Consider the following 16,766-nt stretch of genomic DNA (forward strand, 5'->3'; position numbering starts at 1 on the left):
AAGCAAAAACTCGTCGGTTGTGAGAATTTCCCGCAAAGTTTTCACATTCAACCGGAGTTTGGTGGAGTTTGGTGGAATTTGGCTGCGAAAGCTCCCCCGGGATGCTCGCTACCTGTTCAATGTGGAGCCTGCCAGAATTCTACAATTAATTCCCTAACTTTCCATTGTAAATATTATTTGACGGCCATTTCGTTAATGCTGGAGACCAAACAATAAATGGGCCTAGGTATACTTGGACAGATATTATTTCCATTGTATGTTCTAGAGTTAAAACATTTTCTATCTACCTGGATATAATAATAAAATGTTCTTATTGCTCCATGTTACATTAAATATAGTACAGTTATTATATTCACAAATAAGTAAGTTATTTTATGTCTAGAAAGTCGTAATCGTAAAATCTTTGTTAATGAAGAGGGTGTAAAGCCGTGGAAGCGATGCAGGGCAGGAGTCACGGCGCAAACAATCACGAATGCGGGTCACAGATGCCGAGAGAAAACTAATGAAGTACCGCCATACAGCTTTTAAGAAATTGAACCGTTACCATTGAAATACTCGAACTGTACGCATTCCGATAATACCGGCTGTTTTGGAACAAAAGCCAATGCTGATATTTCACTCATTGTTCGTCGAAATCGATTGTAATTCCGAAATGCAGGAGATTCAGTGACGTAATAGTAATGTGTTTGTTATGGACTGTGAGAATTACTGGCCTTAATTCTCTCCACAAATCACATATTAAACCACCATTAATATTAGGGTGCTTTTCCACCAGAGATATGCTATGCTACGTTGTTGTGGATGCGTTTGGCTTCCACCAATCATATTCATTGGTATACATAGCTTAGCACTGTTGGAAACGGACTCAGGTAAGCTATGTGTTTTATATGGAAAGATGCGTGCTATAGATATGTGCTATGGATGGCTTCCCTATTATCGATACATAGCATACTCAAACTGCGCATCTTCTTCGCACAGCTTAATATCAGTGGAAACTGTCACATAGTTCCACTTATAAAAAATAACAATAACAATACCTATATGCGATGCGTGCTATGCCTATATCATACAGAATGCGAACGATGCGTGCGATGCCTACGATGAGGGCCTGTGGACGCTTACCTTAACACAGAACATTTCAGAATCATCGTAGAAAAACTAAAAAACACAGTCTGAAAACAAAAACATCGTACACAAAAATGTCTTACAGAAAATCAGAAACAACAAACATAAAAATATTTCAATAGCACAAGCGCATTGTATACAAAATCCTTTTGTAATTGAAATTGCTACAAAGCTGGGAACCCCTTTCATAATTCCTTAGCTTCATTAAGCAAATGACATTCTCAACGTGCAGATAATGTTACTGAACTCAGAAATGTAGTGTGCATGAGAACTGAGAACGCATCTGGATTCTATTTCTTATGTGTTCTATGTACTGGTTTAATAGTGTAACAGTTCGGGTTGCACGTTGCTTTGGATTTTCGGTTCAGGGAAACTATAATAGGATCTTTATGTAACTGTTTTATTACAAAGCTGTGTAGGATCAAACGACTTTTGCTTATTAGTTTCTAAGGTTAGGATTTGACCTGTGATTATCGTGTGTGTGTTAACTTGTATGATTGTAAACGCACCCACGAGACAGTAGAAACCCCTAGTGTAAGGGGATTGTTTTAAAAGGACAAAGTGTAAGTCCGTTTACAACAATGTAGCGTACAGCATATCAGTGTTTTATATAAAATTGTAGCCATTACGTAGCCTCTCCATCAGATCACACACACATCAACAGCCTATTAGTGGCCACTGCTGACCAAAACGTTAATCACCACGCTTGCTCAATGCGGGTAGGCGATTTCAATTTTAAAATTAGAAATTAGAAGGCCAGGTTGCCTCGCTTCCTCTCCATACTTAAATATTATTATTTCATTTCCAGTTATTTGCTGTTTAGGTACATTTCGATCTTTTACATATTTTTTCTTATAGACTATTATTGAAATACACACCATTCCATATGATAACTTCTTTACAAATAACAACACACCCTGTGCTTATAAGATAACTAGAAGTCGTACTATATCTCAGTTACAAACATAAGTTATTACTTCAAAGAACACACAGCTTAAGTTTATATTTACACTTGAGATAGTGTCTTCAACGAGTGTATCCTGCAATGTAACTTGTAACTTGCAACTTATTTGTTTATCAACTTGTTTCGCGTTCTACTTCTAGCTAAGTTAAAGATAGTATTAATTAACGTGTGCAAAGTCTCGATTTCAGCTAAGACACAACAGATGTTACGCTACATGATACTGTAACGTTGTTGTTACAGTACCATAGTCAGTTGTTTACTGTCTCTGTTAGGAACATGTTGAGTACACTGGATAAATTAATAAAACAAATGATAATTGCAAAGTACAAAAATATTGTTTTGTACCTTACAATTTATCGTTTAGTAGTTTTGATTCGTAACTCATATACATAGTTTAGCAATAAAAAAAAGTAAAATAAACTTAATTTTTCATTTATTTTGAAGCCCGACCATACAGTACCATAGTTAGTTCACGTGAAATAAAAACATGATTTTTACAGTGTTTTATTTCATTATTTATTTTGTAACCATTTCAGCCACTACAATTGCGCGTATGTATACCGCGTTATGTAACGTGTTGCAGTATCACAGTGTTACATGTAGCGTCTGTAGGCTTACTAACAAGCTCTAAACAGGTAAAATTTTAGTGACCAAAATTTATCACAATACCTGTCTTGATAAAGAGTCAATGATGTATTAAACTCCATTGTTTAAACTAGAACGACGCGAGGCGAATGTAATTGCAAAAGTTTTTGAAGCAAGCCGTCTTTCTGTTCGAATTGCGCCTATCAATTTTGTTTCCGTACAATTTCTGCGGCAATCAACCGTGTGCGTAATTTAAATTATATTCTCTCTTTGCTTAGATACTTTTCAAACTTTGTCGTCGGGAAAATGGGCTAACAGGTTTTTTTTTATAATAAATATTGAACTTTATACGACGATGTTACAGTCTTACACTCCCATCTCTCGAAACTTGTTACTCATGTATAAATCTTGATCTCTATCTCTAGTTACATATCGTCTAAGTATCTATACTTATAGGATATATCGCATTTTGGTTCACTCCATGTAAAATGAGTAACGTTATACTTTTACACGCCAACTCCTTATGTGAACATCTCCTGAGTTGACTGCGCTCAACGCGTCTTTGGCCGTCGTGCAAACTGCCCAGACGACGGTCCCTCGCGTACCTTGAAACCAGTGGGCTCAATACGATTTTGTTTTACGTTCAACGAGATCGAAACGAGAGCGCGTTCAGCGCTCTTATTGGTTGGTTCATTCGTGCCGGCCAATCAAAGGGCCGAACGCGCTCACATTTCGTACTAAGGGTACAGTTGAGTAACCTCGTTGAACTGTTTAGTGAATAATCCTTCTAACTTAAATACGTTAAAATGTGACACGATAGTTTTAATAATAGAATAACACTACATTTATAATTTATGTCTGATACAAACTAACCACGAGATCAAGTTGACATAATTACATAACAAGTTGTTGAATCCCGTAACACTATAACGTATGTGAATGTGTTTGGCTTTCCTGATAACTCTAGAAAACTCATCACGTATGTATCTAACAATGTTGGAAATTGAGTTGGGTTCCTAGAAAATAGCCACCAGTTCCAGTAGGTATTAACTTTATTATTTTATACCCCGCAGGAAATTCAATTTCCTTGAGCTCTTGATGTTCGTTGTACGATTAAACTGTTTATTGTATTTGAATTTGCTAGTGATCACGATATTTAGAATTATGACTGTTTTCACTAGACCATAATTAATAAAAGGTACTTAGTGTTACGTAGCACCTAAACTAACCCCTTACTTGTACTGTTTAGTGTCACTATACTGGTTGGTGAAGGTAACGCATTCTTTACAATTTAGAAGAAGTTGTTGAAATTGGAAATTGTACTAGAAATTTTAAGAAACTCTTTAATCAAATAATCAAAATTCAAAAGTGAACTTTTGTAAGGCTTTGGGACTAAACTAAGTACCTATGTGAATCGAGTTTGATAAATTTTCGTGTAAACATAACACCAGACGTCTTGTAAAAAATATAGTAGCCAGAGCTATTCGTTTAGATGCAAACGAAGCCTTGAGAGACATCTTTCACTATAAAAGCAATACCACCTGCTCTTAAACCAATAAACAACAACATTGGTACAACAAGACCGTGCTGATAATAAATTTATCCTCCCATATTACTTCCGACTGTTTAGTATTTCTTTCGAAATTGGCTACGTCGTAAACACTTTAATAAGAAATATGGAGCTGCACTTGTAACAAGAAAAAGGTCGTTACAGTTTGGAGTCACGTGCGACACTGCCGCGCTGCGTAAAAACTGCAACATTGCACTCAAACTGAGGGTACAAAGAAATAAATCGCGCGCCATTTTGTTATCTACCCTCTCTTTCTAACATTGAGAGCTCTCATCATCAATAACGGTCCAGTTTTTGTGTTCTTTAGAACTTAATGTTATCTTGGTATTCTTGGAGAATTTCTTCGCTGGAGATACAAGCGGTATTTTTTTTTTAATAAATCAACTGAATGTTGTGTTGAAGTGGGTGGTTTCTATTTTATGTTATACATTAGTTTTATGAGATAGCTATTTTTGTATCGCTTTCCCGATATAGTTTTAATTCTAAGTACCTAATTATGTTTTTAAAACTTAACATTAATTTTTAAATAACTATCGTGAGACATACTAAATTACCTAAAAAAAATCACGACTTACACACATACATAAATAGAGAAAGCTCTAGTAGTTTCGAGTCACAGAGGGACTTTACACAAGAGCAGCAAGCGCAGACGCGTGGACACATGAAAGAATCAACTTCTAAATAACAGAATCACAAAAAATAAAAGTTCAATTTATTCATTGTGATTATATTATTCACAAACAAATGTTCTGAAATACAAAGAGTGTTCAAAACTGTTTCTGTTTTAATATTAAATGCAGTTGTTGGTACAGCATGAACCGTAACTTGCAACTTCGTTTTAATAAGAAGAAAACTTTGAATTTCAACGAACAAAGAGCTTTTTGATTTCCTTAACGAATTGCTCTTGAGATTTCATGAATATATTATTATTTTCTTGTTGCCAACAAAGTTAGTGGCGATGTCTTATCAATCACAAGTTGATGGTTGTGTATAAGTACGTACAATGGGGATGATGACGGGGTCTAAAATTAAAATTCTTTTTAAAAAAAATAAAGATTATTTATTTTTATTTCGTATAACTAAATAAGATAAAACGGATCAAAGTTTAGGAGTGTGAACTAGCTAAGTCATTTCTATGTAAATATAAAACGTACCTAGAAGTGATGTCACGTGATATTTCAAATCAAGATATCGACAAAAGTATTTGTTTTCATTAGAAAATAAAAAAACTAGGTAATGTTTTATAATAATCTATCAGATAAATTACAACAAATTTTAATGTCTACTAACTAATTAATTTTTACTCTTAATTAAGTAAGTTAATTAAGTACTACCCTAAACTAAACCCGTAACGGGTCTTAGTTAAATAATAAAAACGTCAATAAACATTTTTGACAGTTCAAAGTTCACGAATAAATTTAGATCGAGGATTTCTTTTTTTTTTTTATTGTTAAATGGGCCGACGTTTGGCCGCTATCTCACCTGATGGTAAGTGATGATGGGGCCTACGATGGAGCACGTCTGCCCATAAGCAACCTATTCACTCGGGCTTTGATGACACCCAGGTTATACCCATCAGGAAAGACAGACTCCGGCAAGGCGTTCCACTCCTAGCAGTTCGCACAAGGAAGCTTGAAGCGAAGCGCTTCGTAGTGGGTGGGATATCCACCATGAAACGGTGACGCCTAATGTCTTGTGGATCGATGATGGAAAGGACTAAGGAATCAAAATCCCCCGCACATCTCCGAAATGTATCCGTTAAAAAACGGAAAGGCTTCAACCTTGCGCCTGTGTTCAAGATGAAACAAGCGCATCATCGTTGATGAGCTTCTTGGCACGCCTTTCAATGTGTTCGAGCGCATCCAGCTGGTATTTAGCCGATCCCAAAGGTGAAACAGTACTCCAAACATGACCTAAACTTGGTACAGGCTCAGCAGTGTGAAGTAATATACCCAACTTCCTACCAGCCGTGCGCCTTCGACTCTATATAAGAGCCGAAGTTTAGCGTTGGCGATAGAGTTACGCCAAGAAGCTCTAGATGATCCGATATTGGACGGACACATTCCGGGTAGGAGCCAGCGGAAATTGACTCCGTTTGGCAGAGAATAGACACGCCTGGGTTTTGGTAGCGTTGAACTTGACCAATGGCGTCTAAATCGGAGACCGCCTTTATTCAACCGTTCGACCATGGATTCTCTTAGAGAATTAGTCGCATCGGACACATACCTTTCAACAACTGTGCTGTCATCTGCATACCCAAAGATACCGGGCTTAAGCAGGTCGTTCGTTGATTTGTCATTAAGATGTTAGCATTATAAGATTTACATTCTGCCCTAACATTTAATGAACGTGACCACAAGTAAAATAATAACACAAGAAAACCAAACGAATTGCACAAATCATTCCTAAATATACCAATAAACATAGATCAACCAACCACACATACATAAACACAGGTAAAATGCCAAAGTACTTGCAGAGCAGTGAAGCAATATTCGATCCATCTAGCAATATACAGGCTGATCCAAGAGGTCGGTTATTGAGGACATCATCGGTCGTCCAGTTTTCTCAACTCCTATTTGCAGAGGGTCCCGTCGCAATCCCGTAATGCAAATAGAGAACTTATATTTTCAATTTTTCTTCGACAAATTGTCCAAGAATTCTACGTAATAATACTGAGCGAACATTTCTTTGGTTGATCTTATGAAATATGTTCTTGTCATAAGATGCGAAGATAATATATTATATTGAATTCTTTTTCTATAACGTTTATCGGCAATTTTTACTTAATATTGGGTACAAATTGATGATTTTATCTCTATGTTATTGTTTAAAATATTCATTTGTTTTTTACGACTCGAAGGCTAGACTATTCGATTAAATTCCATGAAGAATACATGGAATTTAATGCGCTATAAATATTGGAAGGATTGGTATTCAAAACTGATACTCAAATGGGATATAACAGTTTTTAAGTACTTACTTAAAAACTAACTACCTAGTTATCTTATATTGGTAATAAAAATTAATAGTTCTTAAATTATATAAAATGTAAGTTTTTGTTTTATTTGGGTGGAATCACCTGTGTCTTCTCCTGCCTTGGGCGAGTCGAGAGGGACAGTCAGACTCTTACTGACTAAAAACCACACCGTTCCTACTCCTGCTTTTCAAGCTAGAGCCCCGGTAAGTTCGCTAGGTAGTCCGTAGCTCTGGAAAATGTAAGTGTGGTTCATAGACGTATCTATGCACATATTCACTCATTCCAGTAGCGTTGGTTTTGTCAGTACCAACAAGCATATGTGTACATAATTATGTATTTATATACTACTTATTCCTCACTAAACTTAAGCATAGGTACTTAAGTAAGTATAAAGTTCTAGTACAGCGGTATGGTCTATTTTAAGTTCTATTGGTCTAAACTAATTTGTTTGAAGTGGGCTCATCCATTCGGTGCTAATACCGTCGTAATACAATCTCCACCACATAGGGGTAGCGGCAACAGTCTACGTATTACCTCTTTGACTAGTTACACTTCAAAGTTCTTTGAAATTGAAGACTGTTTTCATTGAAAATAGGTTAAATATTTGGTCTAGTGTTGGTAATAAGACCTGGGCACTTACTCTTGAAACCCACCTCAATGTCAAAGCAATTATAATCCAATTATTCAATGTCTAAACTATATAACCCCAATCGTAGGTGTTAAAATAGCATTCAAAGTACGGAAAATAAACTCAATACCATTTAGCTCATTCAATATTCAAGCAATATGGATGGAATTGGCGCTTGGGTTGCAACTCAAGAGTCCGAAATTTCACATGTCGACCGACATTGATATTAGTTATTTAAACTTATTGTCATTCGTTTTGTGGAAGCACAGTGGAAGCTCTCGGAAAACTTAATTTTTACAATTTTTTCACGGCACTTTGATGAGTTTTCTGGTACCGGTTTTGTGTTCTTTCACATATTATAGTATAGGTATATATGTACTGATGATATTATTTTTAATACTAATATGTGAAAGAACAGGTTATATAGGTACATAGGTAGGTAGGTTTATAGGTACACATAAACAGAACATCATAAAATAAGAAAGTCAGCGAAACATTCGTTATCTATCCATTCAGTCGTCATATTCAGTCAGTAATAAGTTCCGCAGGTCCCATTGATAGGACTCTATTCAGCAAGTCATTTCTTGTTTTGTTATTTAGCGAGGACCATGGGAGGGAAGAAACCTCCCGCGGCATTAGCCGAGGGCGGGTTTCTTGAACTCTTTACGGCCGGCCAGTCCTCCCAAACAAAGCCGAACTTCCATCAAAGCTAGAAGTACAAAAGAAAAATATAAAACTTGCAAGTTTCAAAGGGATGATCCCTTTATGTTCTCTTTTTGTTACTCCGAAATGGAATACCCATGATGAATTGTGTTGGATGCCTTAAAAGAAACAAATCTTATTAAAGGCAAGCCTTTGTTCCGCCCTGTTGACACGTGATAAATGTTGATCGAGCAGTCTGTACATATTTGGAGAGGTCATATTTATGCGCCATTTATTTCGCTCGATGATGCGAGAATAGTCATTTCGGGCACATTTCTTTATTTTCAACTGTTTGCCACGGATTTCAATTTTAATAGAAAATGTATTTTTCTAGAATTCCAAATTCTTATACAAAATACAATTATATTGATAGAGGATTGTAATTAACACATATTACTATAGCTCAAAAAATTATTTAGGTCAAACGCAAAGTTTATGCAACAAAATAATTTGCATAACATATCAGATGATCCCACAAACTTACCAGTAACACATTAGCAATTATTTCTATTACGTAAGTAACCAACCCATTTTTGAGATATTTGTTGAAATCCTTCCTTTGTTCCCCTTAAATTGTTCCCATCGTACATTTACCTTCGGAAGGAAATTCACCAAACTTCCATCACATATTGGTACGGTTCCAAAGCAATCTCTTTGTTTTTCTACCTTTTCTTATTATTCCTTTATGAAACGATAGAAAACATGGCTAGAAGCCTTTATAGTATAAGGAAAAACAGTAAAAGAAAGGTTTATTTTTGATAGCATCTAGTTAATTATAATTAGACACTTCAATTAATTCACTGGGTCCAAAAATAAATCTGAGATTTTTAAAGACCGTTTTGTGATTTTCCCAAAAAAGGATGAAAAATGTCTTCCCGATTTTTTTTTAATGTATTCTTAAAACAGCGCAGAATCCTATTTAATTTTACTTTAGACACTATAAACTTTAGACACGTCCTCCAGTTCATAGAATTAATAACGAAGTAATGAACAATACCATACGTATTACCCACCCATTTTGTCTCACATTATCATTATAAATCACTTATAATTTTAGTTAATCTTCTACAATAACCTAGAGAAGAATTTCATCTCCACAACCGAATTAGACACCTTCCATTCAGTGACAAAGACGAAAGCGAAAACTTTAATCTTGTAGAAAGACAAGAGTTCGTAGTTCGCACACGCCCCTCACCTGTATAGTCGAAGAGCCAATTATTCACACAAACTAGTCTGCGACAGTACTTGAGAATGGATGCATTGAAACTATTCGGCTTTGTTCTGTTAGCTTTCGAAGATTTGATTGTTAAACGTAAATCATAGTAAGTACGTCTAATTCACTTGTGAATTAATGTGCGAATACAATATGAGTCAAAGTTTCTTCATGTCTTAGGCGCGTTTACAAACATTTATAGGGTGACTGGTAATTAGTGAACGATATTTAAACACGTGATTGTACTCATGATTACAAACAACTTTCCCAAAGAAACTTTTTTGTCTACTCAATAGTTTTATTTTTATCACAATAAACAAAACAACAAGATTTCAGAAGTAGGTAGGCGCGTGTTAAGTTCCAAAATACCTACGAATCTTCCAATAACGCGGGCGTAAGGACGCGTACACTAAATTTTACTTAACTAATAAGTATACAAATAAAGTTTCTTCGGGAAAGTTATTTGTAATCATGAGTACAATCACGTGTTTAAACATCGGTCACTAATTACCAGTCACCCTATATAAATTCAAATACCTAGTAGTCACACGCATTCCTAAAACCACTAATTGTGGATCAAACAAAGCGTTTTCCAATAAATATTTGAAAATAAATAATTATATTTTCTGTACAAAATTATATTGAACTGATTAAATTTTATAAGCCTATGAATTGTAATAAGTATACACATTGTATAACTGTTGAATTGTAATGCCTAACATTTCGCACAATTATTATAAATTGCGCATTCCAAATATCAAAATTCATTCAATACTGAATGGGAAATACAATGTAATTTTACCAATCTATACATATAATAAAATCGTAGAAAAGTGCTGTCTGTACATTGAAAATAAAAATAAAAAAAATAGCAGGGGTTATTGTTATGTCGATGTCGAACCCAAAAATGTAACTAACTTTTTTTTTGTCTGTTTGTCTGTTTGTCTGTTTGTCTGTTTGTCTGTTCGTCTGTGCGCGCTAATCTCAGAAACGGCTGATCCGAGTTGGATGCGGTTTTCACGAATATATTGTGGGATGCTTAAATTTACATTTAGTGTTTGTTTCATGTCAATCGGTTCATAAATAAAAAAGTTATGTCAAATTAAAGAATCACGTCGAACATTCTATGCTTATACCATTAATCTCCGCAACTATTTGACGGATTTGGTTGAAATTTGGTACAGATATAGTTTAGAACCTTAGAAAGGACATAGATATATTTTTATTTCAAAAATCAAAAAATAAAAATAAGAAATAAATTATTTATAAATAATTCTATGTCGATCGTTACACGACTTCGGTTCATGTTATTGTTTTAATTTATCGAAAAAAAGTAAATAAATAGTAAAAAGGTATGAAAAAAATAATATCAATATAATAAAACATTTAGTACAAAGAAAATGCTCTAACGGAGTATAGATAATTCTATGTCGATCGTTACACGACTTCGGTTCATGTTATTGTTTTAATTCATCGAATAGTGGTCCTGCTGTTTCGTATATTCTAAATAAATTGGTTTCGTTGTATTTGTCAATTAATAAGTTTAATTGTTGGGTTTGCCTGGTTTTCTGGTTAAATTATTTAACGTAGGTTTAGTTTGATATCGATTATTAGTAGTTACTGTAGTTAGTTTTTTTAATAAAATTGTAAGTCTAATTTATTAATTAATTAGATAGATTAGATTTAAATTATTTAGTTTAAGCTTGGTTATTATAGCATAGAGGATAGGTTGTAATATAATTTGTTTTTTAATTGTTATAAATTCGTAATTCGTAGCTTTCTTTAGTTTTAAGTTAGTTTTCATCTTAAGTTCGGAAAGATTATAATATTTCTTTAGTTTAAGTCCGTTTTTAAACTATTTTTTCAATGCCCTAAGTGAGTATACATCTATTAAATTCAAACGCAGAGCTCATTATGTTGATTTTTGAAGAGTTCCCTGGAATATCTTCTACATCTCATTTTTGAAGAGATTCCGCGAGATCGGGAACTATGTGGTTAAAACCAAAAATTTGCCGGAAGTCACTATTCCACGCGAACGAAGTCGCGGGCAAAAGCTATTCTAAATAAATTGGTTTCGTTGTATTTGTCAATTAATAAGTTTATTTGTTGGGTTTTCCTGGTTTTCTGGTTAAATTATTTAACGTAGGTTTAGTTTGATATCGATTATTAGTAGTTACTGTAGTTAGTTTTTTTAATAAAATTGTAAGTCTATAATTTATAAATTAATTAGATTTAAGTCGTTTCTTTTAAATTATTTAGTTTAAGCTTGGTTATTATAGCATTGAGGATAGGTTGTAATATAATTTCTTTTTTAATTGTTATAAATTCGTAATTCGTAGCTTTCTTTAATTCTTTAGTTTTAAGTTAGTATTTTCATCATAAGTTCGGAAAGATTATAATATTTCTTTAGTTTAAGTCCGTTTTTAAACTATTTTTTCAATGCCCAAAGTGAGTATACATCTATTAAATTCAAACGCAGAGCTCATTATGTTGATTTTTGAGGAGTTCCCTAGAATATCTTCCACATCTCATTTTTGAAGAGATCCCGCAAAATCGGGAACTATGTGGTAAAAACCAAAAATTTGCCGGAAGTCACTATTCCACGCGAACGAAGTCGCGGGCTATAATAAATCTGTAGAAGGGTCAATTCTGTTCATTGAAAATATAGAAAAAATAAATAGCAGGGTGTTACTGGATCGATACCAAACCCAAATATGTGATAATATTTTTTTTGTCTGTCTGTCTATATATGTTCAGGCATCACGTGAAAACTAACGGTTTGATTTCGATGAAACTTGGTATAATTATATCTTATTATCCTGGACATAAAATAGGTTACTTTTTATCCTGGAAAAATACGTAGAAAAAAATCTTTATTTTCAGTTTTATTCTGCTCAACAGCAGTAGCTCAATAGAGGGATCTAATTATTATGGGCCTCGCCGTATTTGGGTCCAATAGATATTTATAAGATGTCATTGTCAGAGTTACTCAAAATGGAGAAATAAAAAACTTCCACGCGAAGACCGACATCCGCGCGGACGGAGTCGCGGGCAGAAGCTAGTATTCAATAATAATTATGTAAATAGATGAATTATGGTGAATTGGTATTCATTTAAAACAATATTGTTAGGCAAACCATTGATTTTTGTCATTTGAAACTCGATTGATTGCCAATACTATGAAATATGGAAGCTTGCAACAAATGAAACAGAACGTTTTTAGGTACTTTTACATGAATTTGCAATGCTAACTCTAGTTTTATTGTTTAGTAGTTGTGCACTGTCTTTAAAGACAATCTTTTTGTTCTCGTATCTTAATATCGTATCTTTTGATCTCGTAAAAATAAAAATTATTAAACTTGAACTTGCAAAAGCCTGCAATATTACTTAATTTTTTAAACAGTAAATTCCATCACAATTTGGAATTATACGAGGAATTTGCCCATGTTTCTTATCTAATAAAAAAATATGTAAACAATTTAAGTATCGTTCATAACATTTAATTTTAACATTTTGTGCCTGTTTACTTATATTATTTTGTCTTCAATGTAATTTTATGGCTACACTAAAAATGGACACATAAAAAATATTGAAAAAAGAATATATATCTACATTTAGTTTAAGGACTCGTAAAATAAATAACCTACGGGTTTTATGTTCGATTTTAACTTAGCAAATGTCATCGGTTTTCGCAATAAACTTGTCAAAGATAAAATTCAACGTCAACATGTCAAAAGCCTGGTGTTTGCAGCGCTACTTTTAAATAAAAAATAAAACAACGACAAGGACTCTATAGGTTTGTTAAACGCTGGTTAAATAAACATCCAGTATTTTTATCCTTTTTTATTTTAATACCACAAGTGAATTGATCCTATTAAGATAGAAAAAGAAATGTGGTTAAACAGAATCATTCCCATAATGACCTGAGCGCTTAATTTTGAAACCAATCTCAATAGTCAATGTCAATGCAATTTCAGTAAAATAAAATCTCAATAATTATTCAATGTCAAAACTATACAACCCAAATCGTAGGGATTAAAATAGCATTCATAATACGGATTATAAAGCCAAACTCAATACCATTTAGTTTATACAATATCCACGCAATACGGATGCAATGGGCGCTAGTGTTATAACTCAAGAGTACGTCACAATATCAATGTCGATCGATCGGAATTGGATTCAAGAGTCACCTAGATATAAGAAAGCTTTTGTGTGAACATAGAAGACACGACAAACCTTCCCTGGGTAAAAAAATACAAATATTTAAAATGCTCCTTTTAAAAGATTGTTAGTCTACAAATAAATCTAACCACTCACTGGTTACAACACACACACTATACAAAATACTAACCGCAACCTAGTTTAAAAACCAAGAACGATAGCACAAAATAAATATAATACATATTATACTCTTGTCCTAAAAACTTAACCCAAATTCAGTTTTAAACTGCCTCAAAATACTAGACCGGAATTTCAAGTGTCAGTTATCAAATGGACCTTTTAAAATATTCACGGTTTCGCTCACCAGTGACTTTTAAAACCTAGTAGAGAACAGCAATAGAATTATTTAAATACTTCCTAGGTCATTTATAGTTAGCTATTATTCAGTGAACTTGTATGACCAATTGCATGATAAGGATGGAAGCTAAAGAAGTATGTAAGAAAGAGAAGAAGAGATTACGTCCTTCTAAATCATAGGACAAATGCGTGGGCTTATCTAATGGATATGGATCGATTGATAAGTCGTAGAAAACTAGGCACTGGGTGGTTTTTAGTCAGTAAGAGTCTGGTATTCCCTTTCGCCTCGCCCAAGGCAGGAAAAGTCATTGGATGATTTTCCCAAAATGTGTATAGCAACGAATACAATGAATACCACCATAATATGTAGTACCTATGTACTAGTCTGTAATGTGTTCTCTTGTGTGTTGTACATAAATAATATTAAATAAATAATTAAATTAAATTAAATGAATAATGAAAGAAGTCACAAGCAAAAGCTAGTAAGGAATGAAAAAAAGTCGGGAGAAATTATTTAATTAATTATCCAGAATTTGTCTTTTACGTAATGAAACGTGCTCTGAATAAAAGCTTTGGTTTTAATTAAATAAGGTTTAAACTTCTTTAAAAGGAAAGAATGTAATGTTCTGCGTAACTGTAAATGGGTATCTATTCGTTGTGGAGTGTTTCTTTTGATTTGTTGTGTTCTAGATGTTTGTATTGAATTTCTTCTTTAGTACATACATACAAGATATAATTATTTAATTTACTTACTTTTTTTAAAGAAATTTGTTATCCGTCTTAAAAAATTCTGTATGTAAAACTGTTTTTAAAATTAGAAATTTACTTCAACATATAAGTAAGTCCTACTTACATGCCTGTTTTATCAAATTTTATAGATACTTTAAGCTGAAGAACAGAACGAAGCGGAGCAAAACCTGGGCTCTAATTTCTAATTACTTATTAGTCTGAAATCGCCAACCCGCATTGAGCAAGCGTAGTGAAACCTTCTCCGAGTGAAAAGAGGCTTTTGTTTTGGTCAGCAGTGGCCACTTGTAGGCTGTTGATGTGATGTGAAGTAAATATAGTTAATCTCATAATTAGCACGAACTCTTTCTCTCTTTTATACCATAGCATACTACTGACCTCAATCTTCATTCCAAAAATCAACCGTCTAAAACATAATGTTATCAACTACTTAATATTAACTGACAGAATTAAGCCTAAGAACGAGGTTAAGACCCTGAACTTAGGGTTAAGACTTAAGCAGATTCAGTTGAATAATAATAAGTATATTACCTAGAATACTTCTTACCTAGAATCCAGATTAGTTGTATGACCTTGCTAGAAACCTTTAGCAACAGTTTGCTCATAATTATATCTAACCCTTCTAACCTATACTACTACTAGCTTTTTCCCGCAACCCCGTGTGCGCTTCTTTAAAGAATTAAGCATTTTTTACTAGTCACAAGTAACGTATACCAATTTTTATCTGCTTTAAAAATTGTGACTTTGTACTCTTTCCACCCTCATTTTAAGGAAGTGGGGTAGTTAGAAAGAGCCAAAATGTAGTCTGTGTCATTTTCTATCCCTTCAACTCTCTCTGTTTAAAAATCACGTTAAGTCGTCGCTCTATTTTGCCATAAAAGACGGACAAACAACCAGACACACACATACATTCACATTTATATTATTAGTATGAATGACATATCTTATATATAAAAATGAATCGCTAAAATCGTTGGTAAGCGCATAACTCGAGAACGCGTGGACCAATTTGGCCAATTCTTTTTTTGTAATATTCGTCGAAGTTCAAGGATGGTTTTTACGGCGAGAAAATATCAAATAATTGACGGAAAAGCCCTAAAAACAGCCCTTTTCTTTATCCCATACAAACGTTTTCTAACTAATACGTAGAGTCAATTTGAGCTTTATTGCTATTGGATAAAGTTCATATTGCTATTGGATATTAAAAAACAAATGCTATTAGATAAGTGTGCGTTGGAGACTTGGAGCACAGAATCCCTACTAATATTATAAATGCGAAAGTAACTCTGTCTGTCTGTAATTACGCTTTCACGCCTAAACCAGTGAACCGATTTTGATGAAATTTGGTACTGAGATAGAATAGACCTTACTTGATACTTTTTATTGCAAAAAAATAGCGGAGAATGGGTAAAAATAGGGGATAAATGGTCATATGGAAATTCGTCATTTTAAAAGCTGTAACAGTAAAACTTTGTATTTAGATACTTAATGAGGAGCGAAAGAACATGGGCTACTTTTTATTGCAAAATAATAGGGGAGAGTGGGTAAAAATAGGGGATAAATGGTCATATGGAAATTCGTCATTTTAAAAGCTGTAACAGTGAAATTTTGTATTTAGACACTTAATGAGGAGCGAAAGTACATAGGCTACTTTTTAATAAAAAGGGTAGAAGGCGTAGAATGCTTGATAGAGGAGATTAATGTTTGCTTGAAAATTCGTCATTTTCGTTA

The 16,766-nt window shown here is 33.7% G+C and overlaps 1 protein-coding gene across 1 annotated transcript in view; it reads left to right on the top strand.

The window, feature by feature from the left end:
* The window catches only part of LOC118266075 (cell adhesion molecule Dscam2), a 240,666-nt gene that overhangs the window by 157,851 nt on the left and 66,049 nt on the right, over positions 1-16,766 (top strand). The window lies entirely within an intron of this gene.

Source organism: Spodoptera frugiperda, chromosome 7 (assembly GCF_023101765.2).
Source record: "Spodoptera frugiperda isolate SF20-4 chromosome 7, AGI-APGP_CSIRO_Sfru_2.0, whole genome shotgun sequence".
Lineage (NCBI taxonomy): Eukaryota > Metazoa > Arthropoda > Insecta > Lepidoptera > Noctuidae > Spodoptera > Spodoptera frugiperda.